Below are 22,401 nucleotides of genomic sequence, written 5' to 3' on the forward strand. Positions count from 1 at the left end.
ACTTGCTCAACTGTTCGGGGACCGACTTCTACAGGAAAATCCGGGTTGCTGTCACTCTGACAGCGGTTTGTTTTACATATATTTATTTATGATCTAGACAAAAGTTTCCATTCAGTGTTTCTTGTGTACATGTATCATTATTTACTATATATTTACATCAATTTTATATCAAATCCATCGTGGAACATAAAAGAATGGGTTTGAACCAACCTCTAGTGATCTATGATTCTGTAATGAGGAGTACCCAAATTGAATTGATGCTTAAATTCACATCCTTAGAAATGGAACAACAAATGATTTGTTTTATTTCTTCAAACATGTCGAATATTTAAAACAATATTGCTCTCTAGTTCATGATTACAGTTCCATCTTTTTAATAATTGGATGCTTGTAACATATTTTTTGCTAATTTTCAAAAGATGCCTTTTTAGCTCACCTTGCCCAAAGGGCCAAATGAGCTTTTCTCATCGCTTGGCGTCTGGCGTCGTCATCCATCGTCGTTTACTTTTACAAAAATCTTCTCTGAAACTACTGGGCCAAAGTTAACCATACTTGGCCACAATCATCATTGGGATATTTAGTTTAAAAAATGTGTCCTGTGACCCGGCCAATCAACCAAGATGGCCGCCATGGCTAAAAATAGAACATAGGGGTAAAATGTAGATTTTGGCTTATATCTCTGAAACCAAAGCATTTAGATCAAATCTGACATGTGGTAAAATTGTTTATAAGGTCAAGATCTTTCTATCCTGAAATTGTCAGATGAATCAGACAACCCGTTGTTGGGTTGCTGCCCCTAACTGTATACAGCAATAATGTTCAGCAAAGTAAGATCTACAAAAAAAGTCCCAATTACCAAAAATGGTCAGTTGAACTCTCAACGAGTTATTGCCCTTTAAAGTCATTTTTTGTCAAATTTTGTTGTCTTTTACAAAAATCTCCTCCTCTGAAACAACTGGGCCAATTTTAAACATACTTGGCTACAATCATCATTGGGGTATCTATTTTTATGCCCCACCTACGATAGTAGAGGGGCATTATGTTTTCTGGTCTGTGGCTCCGTTCGTCCGCCTGTCCGTCCGTCTGTGCGTCCGTTCAGGTTAAAGTTTTTGGTCAAGGTAGTTTTCGATCAAGCTGAAGTCCAATCAACTCTAAACTTAGTACACTTGTTGCTTATGATATGATCTTTTTAATTTTAAAGCCAAATTAGACTTTTGACCCCAATTTCACGGTCCACTGAACATAGAAAATGAAAGTGGGAGTTTCAGGTTAAAGTTTTTGGTCAAGGTAGTTTTTGATGAAGCTGAAGTCCAATCAACTTGAAACTTAGTACACTTGTTGCTTATGATATGATCTTTCTAATTTTAAAGCCAAATTAGACTTTTGACCCCAATTTCACGGTCCACTGAACATAGAAAATGAAAGTGGGAGTTTCAGGTTAAAGTTTTTGGTCAAGGTAGTTTTTGATGAAGCTGAAGTCCAATCAACTTGAAACTTAGTAAACTTGTTGCTTATGATATGATCTTTTTAATTTTAAAGCCAACTTAGACTTTTGACCCCAATTTCACGGTCCACTAAACATAGAAAATGAAAGTGGGAGTTTCAGGTTAAAGTTTTTGGTAAAGGTAGTTTTTGATAAAATTGAAGTCCAATCAACTTGAAACTTAGTACATATGTTCCCTATAGTATAATCTTTCTAATTTTAATGCCAAATTAGATTATTACCCAATTTCACGGTCCATGGAACATGGTAAAGGATAGTGCGAGTGGGGCATCCGTGTACTTTGGACACATTCTTGTTAAAAATGTGTCCGATGACCCTGCTTGCTAACCAAGATGGCCGACATGGCTAAAAATAGTACATAGGGTAAAATGCAGTTTTTGGCTAAAATCTCAGAAACCAAAGCCTTTAGAGCAAATCTGATAAGAATAATTTGTTGGTTAGGTCAAGGTCTATCAGCCCTGAATTTTTTCAGACCAATCAGGCAATCTGTTGTTGGGTTGCTGCCCCTGAGTCAGTAATTTTAAGAAAAAATTTGCAGCTTTTGGTTATTGTCTTGAATATTATTATAGATATAGATAAACTGTAAACAGCAATAATGTACAGCAAAGTAAAACTTACAAATAAGGCAACATAATCAAATTGGTCAATTGACCTCTTAAGGAGTTATTGCCCTTTATAGTAAATTTTTAACAATTTTCATAAATTTTGTAAATTTTGTAAATTTTTACAAAAGATTTTACTACTGGGATAGATTCATAGGTTCATTAGATAGAGATAATTGTAAGCAGCAAGAATGTTCAGTAAGGTAAGATCTACAAGGACATCACCATCACCAAAACACAATGTTAATTGTGGTGTAGGTCAATGAATCAGCAACTGAAAGAGTCAGTGAGAGTTTCTCTCATTACTTGCAACCAAGCAAACTACGAGACAGTAACCACATAGTCTGACATTGTTCAATATGACAAGCTTTTAATTGTCACCAGTCTATAAAATTGTGAATTTTCTTGAACAAAAACTTAGATAAGGCATCTCAAACTTAGATGCATCTGAGTTACCATTAAACAATATTTCTTTTAACAACTGAACTGCTGGTATGTTTTAGAACATCTCTTCGAAGAAATGACCAGTTGCAAGAAAATTGATTGACACCAGTATAAGTTCGTGTGTATTATAGTGTAACTACACATTCAATAATTTTCTAATGTCACAGACGTTCATTTATCAGTCAAATAAACACGGACAACACCACAACTTTATGAAAAAAGACGAAAGCACCGGAAAGTCCATAATCACATGGCAAAATCAAATGACAAAACACATCAAAAACTAATGGACAAGAACTGTCATATTCCTGACTTGGTACAGGCATTTTCAAATGTAGAAAATGGTGGATTAAACCTGGTTTTAAAGCGCTAAACCTCTTGTTATATTTACAATGATGCGTGAACTAAACAGACATAATAAATTAAACGAGGGCTGTGCTCTAGAAACATAGGAAAGCGGTTCCTGCTTACCTTTTGATACATATCAAATAAGCAAATGCAAACACCTGAAACAGGACGCTTTATAAATGTACGTGTCGCTTCTAAGTAAAGGTAACGATTCGGATGACGTCGAACCATTTAATGATTTCTCCTTCTGTCTGTTTGACTAGATGCGTACGGTTCTGAGATTAAATAAAATAATGTGGACTTGGTCTGTGTACAGAATTACAAAAAAAAAAGTTGGAATAATAGTAAAACCTAAGAGAACACTTTATCTCTGGTGTTCAAATGGCAGTGATATCTAGTCTATAGATACGAAAAAATACGAAACAAACTACAAATGTATTAAGTACTAAACGTTAACCCTACTGTTTCGATAATTCCATATTTTATAAATAGTTTCCTACATTAGAAAGTGATTGTACCAAGTCAGGAATATGACAGTGTTATTCATTTGTTATATGTGTTTGAGATTTTGATTTTGCCATGTTATACTTTGAATTTCTATTGGAGTTCAGCTTATTGTTATTTTGCTTTTTACAGCAAATGACAGTATTAATACAGTTGTTGTCAATACGACAGTGTTTACTACTAGGGTGGTGTTACCTGCACTACGAAATGTCAAACAGCTGTCGCATCAACCAAGTGTTTTTAAAAATTAAAGATAACCATGATAAAATACTTATGATTTGGCATTACAGACCTATCAGCGGTACTTGACAGGCTACCAAACAACTGCTTTAAATGCTCAGTATATAAATGCATAAATAAGATATAGGTGAAACTTATACAGCCACTGGCAGTACTTCTGGTATGCCAGTAAACATGCCGTTAGTTTATCTTTAAGGCAGACAATAACACATGTATATGACACAACAGAACGTTGAATACAAATCAATACAGAAAATCATCTAATCCCATAACACCGACATGAAAGCTTACACATAAAAAGAAAGATGTGAATTAATGACGTTTTTATCATAGCATCATATCATCTTTCGGGGGGGGGGGGGGGGTCAAAGAAAGGCAACAGTAGTATATCGCTGTTAAATAGTCATAATTCGATTAAAAACAAAAACATCAACTATAAACTATACGGAAATTACTGTACAACAGAGACACTAAACTGTGCTTCACATATCATCAAATTGACAATGGATCAAGTTACAACGTTACAAAAAATGACGTTCTTTGTAACGTTTATTTTATCACAGGTATTTTCCTAAATATAGAAATAGAAATAAATTTGATTTACATATTATACATTGTGTACAAGAATATCAAATTGGGATTGTGCTTGTAATGATGTTATTTTATGATTTTTCTAACCTGGACAAGACTATTAAATTGAAATTTCGTAATGGTGTAATTATTTGTATTGTTTACGCATGTCGATTTTCCTTCTAAATCAAAACTGTGTATAATGAAAAAAATATTATGAACATATAGTTTTTTTTCATATTGACTGTACCATGTGTACCACACATAAATAGAAAATAAAATAGAATAAATGTAATATAAGGCAGAAATATGTAAGACCAAACAGTTGATACACGTAAAAGGTAAAAGCAAACATAAATAATCCCGAATTACTTGAAAGTGATCTCAAGGAATTCGCATAATAACATGACCCGTGCAAACCTACATTATGCATGATGATTTCATTTATAAAACCGGCGGTTTAAAATAAAAACATCTGCGTTTAATCTTATACTGCAAGGTCGGTGAGGGACAACGTCCCACTACCTACAGTTTATTTCATTTGTAATTTTGTTTACAATGAAACGATTAATACCTTTTTAATACGTTATGGGTTTTGTTTGTTAAGAACATAAATCAATATTAAAGCAAACACCATCATCGATGTTATAAATGGTATCGAATATCTATAAGATTTGTGTTAGGTCTAGATAAACGGTCGCCAACTGATTCTTGTACAAGTTCTCTCGGACTATGGTCTATACAAAGACTCATCGATAAATTCAAATTATTGTTGCTCGGACGGTTGTTCAGAGCTAAATCCAATACAACTCAGAATCAAGTTTTTACTCTACGCCTCGGTCAACCAGTGCTTGGCGAATCCGATAAACGTTCAATAACATATGACTTAAGACATGCATTCATTTCTTGAGAGCTACATGGATGATTTGTATATCCCGGATAAAAAAAATGTGGTCAAAAATTGTTAAGCAATCAATTGAAATCCGAGAAGAAAAATAATTGGAAATCATCTATACAGAGTCGACCAGAACTTTGTCGTTACTATGAAATACAAAATAGACTATCTATTTACAGATTTTACTTCTTGCCGTTGTCTATCTGCATTTGAATAATAAATTATTAGTCATTGTAAAACTGGACTCAATAGCAATAAAGGATGGCCAGCGCTCTTTATGCGGATGCTATTCCACAGAAGTTGTTAAACACTTAATTTTATACTGTGAAAACCTTTTGGATGTAAGAAATAACATGTTTTACCAGTCCAGGAATCTGTACGCTTTTTTCAGCAAGATGATAGCGATATAATCGTAGCTTTACTTGATGGCATTACAGATTTTATGCATTCTGTGAACTTTGCCAACTGGAGAAACATACTGTGTTGTTGGCAGATCATATATTTTATCTGTACGGAAAATTTAAAGGCGAATTATCTGCATAGGTTTAATTTTGGACATGAAAATATTTGCATCAAACAAATGTAGCATGTAGATATATTATACATATATATGTAACATGTGTTTGGTTTTTTTTTATTCTTTTTTTTTGTGTGTGCTTTAATTGTAGTTTGTATTTATATGTCGTTCATTTCTTGTAATTAGTATACTCGTATTTAAAAAATGTACATCTTCAGTATAATGGAGGAAATAAAGAGATTCAATCAATCAATCTACAAAATTCACTTTAATTTATAATACCATTACATAGCAAACGGTTCGCAGACCTAAATGCATAGATCATAAATAACACTTATATGTTGAGTCTTTAATATGAGATGAAAATGAATTGTTTGAAGTAGTTATGTATCAGGTATTACATTGCAGATTTTTTTATAAAATAAATCATGTAACATTTTTCAGAATTAAATTTTATGATTCTTACTTCATTTCACGCAGAGTCAAAACACATAAGGAGCAGTTTTATTACGAATATTTAAAACACGAGATGCCAAATAAATCTATATAAATAATATAAAACCGGACCACTGAATCTTTACTTTAATCAAAATATTTCTCCATCATGATCATGGCTATTCATTGCCTTGCAATGCTGATATGATATATTCTACCCCGTTTGATTTTCAACATTTATTTAGATATTTTTTTTTTAAATTTTACCCCAAAAAATGTCTATTTCGACGACAGTTTTAATAGAATAGCAAATGGTTCAAAACCACCCCAAAAAAATATACAATGACAAGCTCAAGTCTGCGTAAAACAAGCATTTCATGTAAATTCTTTTTGTATATTTGTAATCCTGAACTATATCATATTTCGGTTATTTCAATATTTGTCCAATTTCAAATGCGAAATAAAAACACTTACTTCATATAAATATAAGCAATAGGGACCCGGAGCATCGCGAAAATATCACATTACATGCAGGCGTGTGTTTTCATATTTTTGTTATTTTCAGTTTTTTAAGGCATCGAAAAAACGCCAATAGAAACACACAAATTCTTAAAACAGTCTGAGAAACATCGCGAAGTTAGTCGTTCATTTGGTATTTAAGTGGCACAACAAGGTTTGGAGACGGAACAGACAATTTGGAAGACGATGAGCAGGAAGTTCGGCCATCTTTCAGGGAATCAGATGCGATAAAAGATGAAGTTGATAACCAGTCCAGGCGATTATTCAGTGGCGGATCCATAAGGGGGGGGGGGGGGGGGGGTTCCGGGGGTTCCGCTTTTTTTGGGCCGATCAATGCATTTGAATGGGGACATATAGTTGGAACCCCCCCTTTATCCTGGGTTGGGAACCCCCCTTTTTTAAATGGCTGGATCCGCCCCTGTTATTCATCCAAGTAATATTACGCATATCAGTAATATTACATGCAAAAGTAATGTTGCTTATATTACAGTTATTTGTAGTATAGTTGATTAGAAAGCGTTATCTCCCTTTACTCATAGTCAAGTTTGATGATGGCGTCCGTAAAATTTACGAAGGGATGATTTCAACTTTACCATTTGGAACTCTTGGTTTAATAGCTTCCTTGTGAGCAGCAACCCTCAAGAAAATCATGATAGGAAATGCAAGCAAGGGAATAATTGGGAGATATATACCCCATATGCAGGTGCTACTAGAATGTTGCTACTTACAAATGGAAAGTTAACAATTGTAAATACATATACTTTTATTTTGCTACTCACAGACCATCTTCCTCTAGGTGCAAGTGCGCAGGATATTTTACCGAATCATTAAAAAAATGGGGATATTTTAACCTAGCCTAGCATCACATAACAGCCGATATATTTCAATAAATCGTTGTCAAAGCCTATCCCAGCACCCCAACTCCGTAGATCATAAGGCGTTTCGAATATCTATATAGACCAATTAGAATTAACTAATTGACCATGGCCATGTCAATCGTCAGGAGCCCAAGCCATTGCATAGTGACATTTTTATAAAAATACTGTAATTTTTATTAGGGGCTCGACACCTCATGATCTGTTTGACTAATATTTGTCTATACTCTTTATCTATTTAACCATGTTTAACAATTTAACCAATGCATAAAAAAAAACCGCAACCGTTTAAGATGAGATTTTTGTTCGTATACAAAAGTAAGATGATGCAGTATGACTGACAATGAGACTACTATCATTCAAGTGCTAATGACGTGGATATACAATGATAGACAATCTTTAGGCCTTCAACAATTAGAAGAACCCATATGGTAAAGTCTACAGAATTTATTTACCACTTTGCGACGCATGTGTTTGAAACAAACTTTTGACGTCTCCTCTCCTTTTAAAGATAGTTTAGAAGAGACAGCTGTTGTTGTGACGAAAAAGTGTACAAAAGCAAGAAAAATCTCCGATTTAAACTTTAAATATCCTTTGACTTTAATATAGGTAATTGATCAGGGAGACTGTCAACGTATATTTGTTCCGCCTAACAGAAGTTCCAATGGAAACTTTATTATAAATAAAGGCAACAGTAGTATACCGCTGTTCAAAACTCATAAATCCATGGACAAAAAACAAAATCGGGGTAACAAACTAAAACCGAGGGAAACGCATTAAATATAAGAGGAGAACAACGACATAACACTAAAATGTAACACACATAGATAAAATCCCACGAGAATAACAAATATAACATATATATATAACATCAAAACCAAATACATGAATTTGGGATAGACAAGTACCGTGACACGTCTTATCGCAATGTGAATTTACACTCAAAAATAAGAGAAAACAAACGACACAACGTTATAATGTAATACACACAGAAACGAACTATAATATAACAATGGCCATATTCCTGACTTGGTACAGGGCATTTTTAAAGGAAAAAATGGTTGAACCTGGTTTTGTGGCATGCCAAACCTCGCACTTTTATGGCCATGTGAAATATAAAATCAAAATGACAACACAGGACTACAATATAAATAAATTGGAGAACACATTGGAACGAATATTCTATACCATTTATTCCGTTAGGAACATATACTGTAATATTTATTCCTGCATGAGGAAATAATATTCAAGAATATATTTTCCTTTTGGAACTTATGTTATGAAGAAACTTCTATTCTGTGACAAAACTACTTAACAGTCGTTTTAATGACACACGTGTTTTAGAAAAGTTGTTTAAAATACAATGACTATTTTCCCCTTATAAGTTAAAAAAAATTCTGTTGTTTTAAAGTAAAATGTTTAGTGTCTATTCATTTAATGTATTGTCTAAAATAAGTTTGAGATTTCCCCCTACCTTATAGTGTTAAATTTGAAAATAAAATGATTGATTGCTTTGAAAAACGAAATACGATTTGTTTTTGACTTAGACAAAAACCATAACCGCCCTTTGAATGTAAATGGTTGCTCCCTAACTGATAATTGTTTTACTGATGATATTTGGTATGCAATTATTTCGTGACTTTATAAGGGACACTTCCATGCATATATCAGGGAGGTGGGGGAAGGTGGGGTGGTAAGTTTTAAACGAAAAATATATTTATGTTACTTAGCGCAAAAAAATAATAAAGTGGCGAAAAATTTATTGTTTTGGCGAAAGAGGTGGCGAAAAAAAATAATTGACCCAGGGGACACCCTGTTTATGAGATACATGTAACACTTTACTCACACACATCAGAGGCGCACGTAAAACTAAGCTAACACACTCTTGAGTTGCACGTAACAGTTTGCTCACACACCCTAGAGGTGTACGTAACACGTTGTTCAAGCCTCCAAGAGATATATGAATGACACGTGACACTTTGTATACGCACCGGGATCCAAGAGTTAGGCATAACTATTTGTTCACGTACAATAACATTTCACGTAGCTGTTTGTTCGCGTTAAAATCCATTTGACCCTATGCACAATAAACTCGTCTGCTGGAGAAAATAAAAGGGGCCTTTTTACTTCATTCTACATAACTGATTGAAAGTTTATAAACTCGGTTAAAATAATTGATTTAAATCTATATTTTAATAAACACTAATATGGGCAAGATATTGTGTACATGGAAAACAGTATTCTGCGTTCTGTTGTCGGTTAAGCAGTTTTATAGAGTTAACTCCCTTATTCAATACAAATCTTTAAAGATTATAATAAATTTCTTTCCGTTTATATAATGATAGAAATCTGCAATCTTTTCATGGGGATTTTTCCTAATGAATACTTTTCCCTGGCACAAAACATTTTTTCTTCTGTTGCAAGAGTTAGGAGGTTAAGGGAAAATAAAATAATGTTGACACAGTTAATCCATTATTCACGGAAAGGGATGATATGTATTAGGTTGTGGTTGTTAGATGCACGAATAAAGAATTACGCGTAACCCTGAACATACAGTACGCTTGGACAACGAAATATGTAATTAATGCAAAACACAATGAAATAAGGAATGTTACATGTAACAATAGAGTATAAAAAAGCTACACTGCTGTAGTTTTATTCGATATGTGATCAACCATTGCCATGGATCAGTTCAGAATTGGTATGATTGCTATTAAGACAACTATATACTAGTACCAAGTTCAAATGAAGTGAGCAATATGACAGTTGCTATCACTTCGTTTGATGTGTTTGAGCACTTGATTTTGTCACTTGATTAGGATTTATATCTGGAAATTTACTATGAGGGTCGGTTGAAAACAAAACTTTAAGACGAAAGAGATGATTTATCCCAATTTAGAAGTTTTAGGAGGCTGAAATCATCACTTCGTAAATTGTATGGACGCCGTCACGGGTTGGTTCACCGTTATGGAATGTCTGTTATATAGATGATATCGGATGTGTTCCTTGTGTCGTAACTATAATCCCGTTCTCTTTTTACGAATGTAACCTACCGAATTAGACTTTTTACCTTTATTTGTGACATTTTTACCGATTGGGTCTATTTGTTTTGTTCACGCATCATTATCAATATTGACGCGTCGTACAAGTGCGAGGTTTAGCGCTGTAAAACCAGGTTCAATCCACCATTTTCTACGTTTGAAAATGCATGTACCAAGTCAGGAATATATGACAGTTGTTGTCCATTCGTTTGATGTGTTTTGTCATTTGATTTTGCCATGTAATTAGGGCCTTTCCGATTGAATTTTCTTCGGAGTTTAGTATTTTTGTGATTTTACTTTTTTTTTATACAGTTTTAAGCGTACGGACTTAAACAACGGAAAAAGCCACACCGTATAGTCGGCTATAAAAGGCCCCGATATGAATAATAAGATGGAAATCAAATGAACGGAAAATTCGAAATCAAATGAACGAAAAATGATCGGAAAATTCGTCTCAGAGCTATTGCCCTTTCTTTGCAATTTTCTCAATTTATGATAATGTTGTCAATATTTTTGTCGCATGTATCGACATTGGAAAAGTGATCCGGAGAAGATTGAAGACCTGGGTCAGTCACATGTCCAATGTCCTTGATCTAATTTTCATGGTTCAGTGACTACTTGAAAAAAAAGTTTAGATTTTTTGTAATGTTAAATTCTCTCTTTTTATATGTAATAGGATAACTATATTTAGTATATGCTTACCTTGCGAGGTTTTCATGCCCATCAGACAGTTTTCACTTGAACTTGACCTCATTTCATGGATCAGTGAACAAGGTTAAGTTTTGGTGGTCAAGTCCATATCTCAGATACTATAAGCAATAGGTCTAGTATATTCAGTGTATGGACGGACTGAAAGTTGTACATGTCCAACTGCCAGGTGTCATCTGATCTTGACCTCATTTTCATGGTTGAGTGGTAAAAGTTAAGTTTTTGAGTTTTGGTCTTTTTTTTCTGATACTATCATGACTATATGCAATATTTGATGTATGGAAATATTTTATGATATATATTTTAATCGAGCGGGTTTTGTTTGACCTTGACCCCATATTCACGGGTCATTAGTTTGTGTGTTTTGGTATGTTTTTATTTTACTACAAGAAAAAGGTAAACTATATTTGTTGTATGGAAGAAGTGTTAGTTGTACATGTCTGCCTGGCATGGTTCATCTGAACTTGACCTCTTTTTCATGGTGCATTGGTCAATGTTACGGTTTCTTGGATAATGTTAAGCTGTTTACGTGACAGTTGTAATATAGCTTTATGTTTCATTGTACTAAGGACTATCAACATAATGTCAATGATTAGCTAAGAAGGCGAGACATTTCAACGTGTGCACTCTTGTGAGCCTTTTTATTATTATTATTCCAAAATATTTCCTGTTTACAATTATCCTAGTCGTTCAGGTAACAGATTAAGGTTCCCGGTTTACAGAAATGCCATCTATCCAGGAGCAATAGAAAGTAACAAAGTGCATTTTACCCTTTTTTTAAACACTGAATTTAAATAAAAATACATAGTTCCCTATGCATCATGATAAGCGCATAAATATAAATATAAATGTCCCGCTTGAACTAGTATACATATCTTTATTATAATAAGTTTTTGTCGTTAGGAGTTACTTTAACTGTCGATTGATCCGAATCGACAGGTTTACGCATTTTTTTGTTAGCTACAGATTGTAACAAAACCTTTGGAGCAGGATCTGCTTACCCTTCTGGAGCACATGAGATCACCCCTAGTTTTTGGTGGGGTTCGTGTTGCTTATTCCTTAGTTTTCTATCTTGTATCGTGTATTCTATTGTTTGTCTGTTTGTCTTCTTTCATTTTTAGCGAGGCGTTGCCAGTTTATTTTCGATTTATTAGTTTGACTGTCCCTCTGGTATCTTTCGTCCATTTTTCTTAAACTGTTCTGTACCAAGTTGGGAATACGGCAGTTGTTATAAAATAGTCCGTTTCTATGTATGTTGGCGTTTGGTATTAGTAGTAGTCTAGTGCCTGTTCTGAAACAGCTTCCGGTTTAATCTTATGCCTGTTCTGGAACACTTCCGGATTGAGTAATGATCTAAGGACACAGGAGGTCAATCAAAGTTCAAATACGTGACATTCCAGCAATTGTCAGAATGATGTCATCAAGAATGTTGTAACCTTAGGAATGTGTAGAATGTGTGTATTTTGATTTTATGAATATACAGTATACATAGGTATACCTCATTCAATAATGAAACTAATATGTTGTTTTCTCAGCTAGTAAATGATGTGATAAAGAAAAGATGATTAAAGCAAATTAAAATTTGTTCACATCTAACATCAGTGTTTCAAGTGGCTAAATTATTTTTTAAGTAAACATCATGTTCTCAATAACCTATATGTATATATAATATAAAATTGCGATTTTTATCCAACGCAATTATAGGTTTGAACGTAGTTTTCAATTTAGACTCGTTTATATATAATATATATATATATAAGTCGTCTAAATATCAGCCCAACAAAGTTAGATCTGTAAATTTGCTTTCGCAAATGTTTTGTTCTTCCTTCGCCAGGATTAGAACTCATGGTACTGATATATCGTGCCATCAAATCGCCTCGCACTATGTCCGATGCGAAAGACCACTCAACCACCTAGGCTTTACTATGGTACATTGTTTTAAAATATGTTACCTGAGTTTTTTTCATTGAGAAAATTATGCAGTGTATAGTTGTTAAACATCAATATGTAAACATATAAACATATAACCTGATATAGTATTCAAAAATATGTTACCTGAGATAGCTTTGATTTAAAGAATTACACCAGTCAAGGACAATTATGTGATAAATACTATTATGTATTTACACTATATTTTGACATTGATGACATGATGTGTAAAATAGACGATAAACAACTATACATGTCAACATCAATAATATTCATACATATGATAAAGTCTTTAACATATGTAAAAAACAAATAAAAAAAACCGCTAAAATTGAAAACGTACCTGAAACGAAATATATTGAGCTCATTTAATCGATATATATATTAAACTTTAAACTATAAATTAAATTTTGAACTGATATAAGGTATGAAAAAAGTTACCTTATTTTTTTTCTTCTTTGAAACAGGTTTCTAAATAAAAATAAATAAATTGATTTTTTTTTTAAAAAGAATTGCTCCAATATATCATAAAGAATCATAGAATAAGTATCAAATGAAACCCATAAAAAAAAACCAATCAAAGTATACACATGATTATATAAAAAATAATTTGATAAAAAATATATCTGAAACACGGCAAAACCATAAAAATGCGACAATATTCTGTATAATAAACTTGGATAAACTAGTAACTATGTAAAATGAGACATATATTTAAACAATCAAAAGAATGACTTAAATATCAAACTGTAATTTATAACATAAAAATTTGTCTATAAACCCATCAAGCGCAAGACTCGAAAAATATCATTTTCATAAACACCATCTATTTTAATTGAAATACCCGACCATGTAGTAGCTGAAGGTGTGACATATCACATATCACATAATTGATTTATGTAAAAACACGACACATACCACATTTCCTGTAAAATAAAAAACAGCAAAAACTTCCTTTCAGAACTGTCTCGAATATCTGGAATAAAAGTGGGGAATGGTAAAAAAAAAAGATTAATGTATTGATAGTTAAGTTCTATCTTTACATATTAATATTAACAACACTAAGAATGTTAAGGTATATATCATATAAAAATCAGTTATATTAAAAGATCATATATTAAGAAAATAATTGACATAAATAAGTGTTTAATTATATAGATGAGAACGTTTACAACTTAATGATTTTATATGCATTGGTAAAGCTAGATTTTTAACATGCATTTTGAAACATTAAGGAACTCTCAAAAAGAAGCAATAAGATTGATAATAAGAACTTCACATACAAAATTTACACAAACAAAATTTTTCCATCCATAGTATTGTATTTATGTACGCATTTATTTATTTGTTTCTGAATAAAATATTGTTTACACTAAAATTTGACAAGTTTGGTCTTATAACTGTGGTTTTTTTTTTGTCTTTGAGACCTTCTCAGTACTTCCATTACATTGACATATGGTATTGGTTGATTCTGAAGGGATTATTTGTTTATTCTGAGCAAGTGCTGGAGCAATGGGATGGTCCTGATCAGCCTATGGTTTATCATCTTGTTGTGCAGCAGGGTTTTCTTGGTGGTTAAGTAAATTTTGAAGTCTTTGTACAAATTTTCTTATAATTTCTATGATACCTTCAACAATCATCACCACAGCTAAGATATATTCTGTAAAAATAGTATTATCTACTTATTATTACATCTCTTGTTTCATCTACTGATATTCCATCATCAATTGATGTATAATCCTCATTTTACTTCTATCCAGTTGAATTTGTTCCATTTGAAATTCTTCAATAGGAGCTCCTTTTCTTTTGATATTTGATTATGAATAATGTTGAAGTGCTCAAAAGGATTATCAAAACTGAAAAATAAGAAGAATGTCCGAATATCAAGGCTCGCACATTTCAATTATTTGGTTTTTTTCTGCCACAAGATATGATATGAATAGTTTTATTTTGAAGGCACCATATAACATAACTCCAAATGCTATAGCAAAAACTACTGAAAAGATGAAAAAAATAAAGATAGTTATTTTGAACTTACCTTTCTTCTCAGTGTATTATTGTGTAAGTATATTTTTCTTTTCTGTGATTTTTTTTCTTTCTTTAGTTGTATTTCTTTTGTTTAAGTTGTATTTCTTCTTTATGAATATGTTTTTTTCCTTTAAATGTATTTCTTATGTTTAAGTTGGATCTATTTTTTATAAATATGTTTTTTTTTCTTTAATTGTATTTCTTTTGTTTTCGTTTGTATTTATTTTTTGTGAATGTGTTTTTTTGTTTGTTTTTTTTTTGGCTAAATTTATCATAACATGTCAACAATTCTATTGAATACCTACTTTTTTTTATTAATAAATTTTATGAACGTTTACTTAAATATATATCCTACCAAGCTTACCCCATAAAATTAAAAAAGTAACTAAATAAACTCATGATATATTGCAAGAATGAAATTTTGTATTTGCGTAAAACACGCGTTTCATCTTAAAAAAAAATCACTTGCGACGCTCGAAGAAACAAAGTCGAGCATTATAGTCCATACCAAACGACAGAAATACAGTGTTTTGTGGTCATTGCTACACGAAATAAATGGATTTTATGTAGATTTTTTTTAAACAAATGTATGTCAAATTGTTTAAAGGACAAACAAAATATGAAATATAGAACCCCATCTTGAGCCTGATATTACACACCATTTCAGTTCCTGGTTTTTTTTTTAAGACCTTGCTTTACTTTTTACATCAAAAGAATGTAAAATGACTGCAAACCTCTTAGTTCATGTTTAACGAGATCAATAATCTATTGTTATGCCAAATATAATTATCTACATGTATTGTAATTGTTTCTATCTTTTCGAATAATGACTGCATGAATTTTATTATATATATATATAAATATATATGAGACCGTTTGTTGTGTTTCAATACAAAATATGATTGGTTTAAATGACAATTATGTATTGTTTACATGTTAATATTTGGATAATGCAGTACTGTTTTCTTATAATTTTTTTTGCTGGTATATAGACTTTGAAGGGGTTCTTTTAAAACAAATACACATAAAAAAAGTTGATAAACAAAAATGAAATTTGGGAGAAGTTTTCGGGGATAAAATTTTCGTTCTCTTTGTTAAATATTCATATTTTATGCAAAACAAACCCATTTTCAATGATCTCAATTTCTAGTAATCAGAATGATTTTTTTACATTCTAAATATTCAAGAAGGTGCAATTAAAATATTGTCCATACAATTCTGTCATTACGGCCCTCTTCATTGGAATAAGTTCCATATCTATATGTTTTTAGGGTAAAAATCAATGATACAAACAAAAATAGTTCATATCAGAAAAGAAAGCAATAAAATGAATAATATGTATATATTTATAAATGTATATGTTGAAATAAAGAATATCTAACAAAATAGATAATAAGTTAACGGAAAAGAAATTTGAGAAATTTGAGGTGATTTAACCCATAAAGAAGTCAACCCATTTATGGTTAAAGTATTTTGTAATGGGGGTTTATTCTCTAACATATTCCTTTTCATGTAATATATATATATTTATTTTTTTAGAAATGTTTTTTGTTGCAATAAAAGAATCGATAGTAGTTTGTATAAGTTTTATGTAGACTGAAGATGTGCGAATATTCTGGTAGCTGCCTTGTCAAATCAAACATATATAGCTACAGAAAACTTTTGACAATATTCTGTTACACAAAAAAAAACCAACTTGTTGAAAAATCCCTAACGAAAAAAAAACACCGTTATAATATGAATAATTTTTAGAAGCAGACGAATTTCTGATTAAATTTTCGTAGCCATATTTGGAATAACGTTTTGAAATGTGTAGGTATAAATTCCTGTCCACTTCCATTCAACATGTTTGTAATCTGGCAAAACTGTTCTTTTATTAGACATTTAGTTAGTAGAAATACTGGTTTGCCAAATTATTGGCTTGCCATCCTTGATGATTTTATTTTATGAACAGACTCGTACCAATACTGAGTCATACTTGAGTTTTGAGATTTCAGAGTTTCTTGTTTGAAATTATTTTTGTGGAATTCAAACAGGTGCATACGGACAGTTAACACAAAGTCAGTATTGAAAATATCATAAACTGTACAATACCTTCAAAATAGACAAGATGAAGGCATCTCACTAAAGTTCATTTAATGGAATAATTCCCTGAATTAAAAAATATGTAGCTACTATTAGAACAGATCAATTGATCCTTCTAGGAAATCAAATACCGTCATATATAAGACCTTAGGATTTGTTAGACATTATCGGTCCATTTTTGTTTTGTTTAAAAGTTTTCTTTCTTTCTAAATTTGATTTGCCAAAAGCTGATATTTTATTTATAATGGTTACTGTATACTTTTGTCCTTTAGCTTGTCTGACCTCACAAGACACACGAGATATTGCTATGACTTGGAAAATTTTGGAGTGAATAATAATGTTTTTCTTTAAGTATATACATAAATAGATAAAGATTATAGCATTAACTGGAGTTAACTAATTTATGGTTGAAGTATTTTGTGATGAATTTTATTTCTCTGTAAAATATTCCTTTACATGTAAGCATCTTTGAAGCTTTTTCTTTCCTTCTAAACTTACTGATTTTAAGAAGATGTCTTATGATGTATATATAAATGTTTTTAAATGTTTTTTTGTTGAAATAAAAGAATCGATAGAATTTTCTGTAGGTTTTATGTAGATTGAAAGTGGGTGAATATTCTTGGTACTGCCTTGTCGGCTGCCAAATCAAATACCGTAATACAATGCCATAGTACCATTAGGGCTTATACAAAGACATCAGTTTTCCATTATTTTTTTATTAAAAGTTTTCTTATTTTCTGAATTAAATCAGCCAAAACCTGATTTCTTTTTATAGTTGTTACTGTTTACTTTCACCTTTAAGCTTGCCAGACTATACTAGGTACGTGAGCTTTTGCTATAAGTTATTGTTTGCTGAAATGGTCATAAACTTTTCAAAATCGTCACTTCGAAATCCACTTGAAAGCTCCAATTTTCACTAACGTTTGTATAAAGATCCTTAGACTATCTAAAGGATAATGTGTTTGATTGTTCCTTTCTATGAAAATATAGAATAACTTAACCATTTATTTTGCTCATATCTTAAATAATATGATATAATGTACCAAGTCAGGAATACGGCAATTTTAATTTAAAAGTTCGTTTCTTTGTATGTTGCATTGTCGTTTGTATTTTGTTTCACTTCCGCGTTCTGTTGTTTAGTTGTTTTACTCTTATAGTTGATGCGTCCTCGATTTAAGTTTGTAGTTCGGATTGCGTTTTCTCTCCATCAATTTATGATTTTTTTACAACGGTATACTACTGTTGCCTTGATTTAAAAGATTTCCAATTTGTAGAAGGTATATTGGCATTCGGAGCTAAACATATTTTACAGATATCTACAATATTACATAAAAAATACAATTGTTACTAAAAAATCCGTAATTTCAAAGTTCACTGGTACAATATTGCAATCAAAAGAATGCATATTGTCTTTTTTAAATAATAAAGATAACAAATTTTATATCTGTTCAACCTTGAAAAAAGAAAAGTATATTTTTGATACATAAGTTTTAAAATGTTCTAAACATAAGCTGCCATTGATTGATTACATATTCAATGTAACAATAAAAAAAACGAGTGGAAAAAGAATCATTTGATGTATAAGATATAAAGTTATTCCAAAGTCAATTAACCTATATGAATCTACGCCTAAAAAAAGAGTTTATCAAATAATGGAAGAGTTTGTATAAAACTGAAATTATTTTTTAAAAGATAAAATTTCTGAAATATTTTGTGGAAAATAGACCTTAAGCATATATTAATGTACTTTCAAAAAGAAAAAAGTACAAAAAGCATACTAAATAAGCATAAATTGATCTTAAGCCTTAAACACTACAAATTACTGTGGGTCAATCAAAGCGATAGCACATATTTAATTATGGAAATTCATTCAGATGGGAGAGAAGTAGAAATCAGTTATTTCTTTTTGCTCATATCTATGCTAAGATGTTTTACAAATAAGCCTGAATGGAAAGAACGCTTGTTTTATACTGTTCTTCCAGACAATATGGTTTGAGGCAAAGTTTTGCACTTTCAATAAGTTACTTGATAAAAGGTTATCCTAAGTACATTTCAGTAAAATTTGAAGCGCTCGTTATCCTTCAGAAGTAAACTGTGAAATAATTCATGCCAAACATTCATTCCGCAGTTATATTTAAATAGATTTTGTGATTAGTTATCAAAGGTAGCAGGATTATAATTTAGTACGCCAGGCGCGCGTTTCGTCTCCATAAGACTCACCAGTCATGCTCAGATCAAAATCGTTATAAAGCCAAAAAAGTACAAAGTTGAAGAGCATTGAGGGTTGTAAAATATTTATGAAGGACTTCATCTTTGTAAGTTCATTTTGCACATCACATTTAAATTGCTTGACACAAACCAGGATCAGGACCATAACTACGTTTTGTTCAATGTTAATCTACTTTTCTCTGAATTCATAGTGTACACATGATTAATACAACGTGACGTTATCCTAGCCATATGAATATCAGAACATTAAAACATTTCAGATAGAAAGTCAGCATTCTAGTTTTGGAACAAAACTTGAAGTGGGCAATTTTCGAAGCTGTATTTTGGCTATATTATTCTAAAATTCTAAACATTTCTACAATTCTCTATGCAAAAGTGGAAATTCATTATGTATATTATAACTCTTTTTAGGGGGAGGGGGTGACAAACTGATACCGGTAGTAACTTATAACATCTTTATTGAGCTTTGAAGACCTGCATATGTTCCTTTAACATTTTTTATGCAGTAATAAATTTAGTTTTGTTTAAAATATTTTCGAATATGCCACAAGTTGTGGAATTGTTATATTAATTCAGCATACATTCATACGTGTAAAGCCAACTTTTTTACTTGAGCCTACTATTAATCATAAAATCGAATGCATTTTTACACCAGGCAATGCAACAATGTCCAAGTAAGAATGCTATAAATATATTCCTTTGTAAAGCTGTAATTCCAGATGTAGGCTTATTTGATTTGTTTTTTCTCCAATCTACCTCATTCAGCAGGCGAGCTTTGATTAATGTCTTTGATTTTTTTTTGTAGTGATAGTAATGTATTTAATCCACTGATTTCTTAATTCCATATTTTCTTACACATTACCAATTTTTGTTATATATGTGTGTATACCTTAAAAACGAAATCCTATTCATTTGGATAAATGGTTCGATATTAGTTTAGTGAGCAGTGCGTCAACCTGAATAAAATTGTCTTTATCACATCCAATTGTCCATGTTTTGAGTTTGATCTGGTAGATATTGTTTTAAAGTGTATATCATAAAACGAGTCACTGCACACACTTTTATTGACGTATTAGGCTATTGAAGAAAAAAACCCAGAGGAGTCTAAAAAGGGGAAGGAGATACATTGTTTGATTATTAATTTCTGAAAAGAATAAGTTTATTTTATTTATAAGGGAAGTGAACAAACAGTTTCCCTTGAAAATTATGATAAAATTAAATACAACATTGAGTTTAAGAATAATTGTTTTTCCTGTCTGTATTTGCGATTAAAGAAACAAGTTTTTATTCTAATTTATTTCGCATTATAAAGAAATTCGCTGCATTTTCTACCAGAATTATTGTGTTCTCTTAAGCCTTAGAGATGCATTCAGTAAATATAAAACTGCGGGTTTTTTTTTTTTGCAACTACCGGTATCAGTTTGTCACCCCCTCCCCCTAAAAAGAGTTAAAATATACATAATGAATTTCCACTTTTGCATAGAGAATTGTAGAAATGTTTAGAATTTTAGAATTATATAGCCAAAATACAGCTTCGAAAATTGCCCACTTCAAGTTTTGTTCCAAAACTAGAATGCTGACTTTCTATCTGAAATGTTTTAATGTTCTGATATTTATATGGCTAGGATAACGTCACGTTGTATTAATCATGTGTACACTATGAATACAGAGAAAAGTAGATTAACATTGAACAAAACGTAGTTATGGTCCTGATCCTGGTTTGTGTCAAGCAATTTAAATGTGATGTGCAAAATGAACTTACAAAGATGAAGTCCTTCATAAAAATTTTACAACCCTCAATGCTCTTCAACTTTGTACTTTTTTGGCTTTATAACGATTTTGATCTGAGCATGACTGGTGAGTCTTATGGAGACGAAACGCGCGCCTGGCGTACTAAATTATAATCCTGCTACCTTTGATAACTAATCACAAAATCTATTTAAATATAACTGCGGAATGAATGTTTTGCATGAATTATTTCACAGTTTACTTCTGAAGGATAACGAGCGCTTCAAATATTACTGAAATGTACTTAGGATAACCTTTTATCAAGTAACTTATTGAAAGTGCAAAACTTTGCCTCAAACCATATTGTCTGGAAGAACAGTATAAAACAAGCGTTCTTTCCGTTCAGGCTTATTTGTAAAACATCTTAGCATAGATATGAGCAAAAAGAAATAACTAATTTCTACTTCTCTCCCATCTGAATGAATTTCCATAATTAAATATGTGCTATCGCTTTGATTGACCCACAGTAATTTGTAGTGTTTAAGGCTTAAGATCAATTTATGCTTATTTAGTATGCTTTTTGTACTTTTTTCTTTTTGAAAGTACATTAATATATGCTTAAGGTCTATTTTCAACAAAATATTTCAGAAATTTTATCTGTTAAAAATAATTTCAGTTTTATACAAACTCTTCCATTATTTGATAAACTCTTTTTTTAGGCGTAGATTCATATAGGTTAATTGACTTTGGAATAACTTTATATCTTATACATCAAATGATTCTTTTTCCACTCGTTTTTTTTTATTGTTACATTGAATATGTAATCAATCAATGGCAGCTTATGTTTAGAACATTTTAAAACTTATGTATCAAAAATATACTTTTCTTTTTTCAAGGTTGAACAGATATAAAATTTGTTATCTTTATTATTTAAAAAAGACAATATGCATTCTTTTGATTGCAATATTGTACCAGTGAACTTTGAAATTACGGATTTTTTAGTAACAATTGTATTTTTTATGTAATATTGTAGATATCTGTAAAATATGTTTAGCTCCGAATGCCAATATACCTTCTACAAATTGGAAATCTTTTAAATAAAGGCAACAGTAGTATACCGTTGTAAAAAAATCATAAATTGATGGAGAGAATTCGCAATCCGAACTACAAACTTAAATCGAGGACGCATCAACTATAAGA

The sequence above is a fragment of the Mytilus edulis genome, chromosome 11, assembly GCF_963676685.1.
Source record: "Mytilus edulis chromosome 11, xbMytEdul2.2, whole genome shotgun sequence".
In the NCBI taxonomy this organism is placed as follows: domain Eukaryota; kingdom Metazoa; phylum Mollusca; class Bivalvia; order Mytilida; family Mytilidae; genus Mytilus; species Mytilus edulis.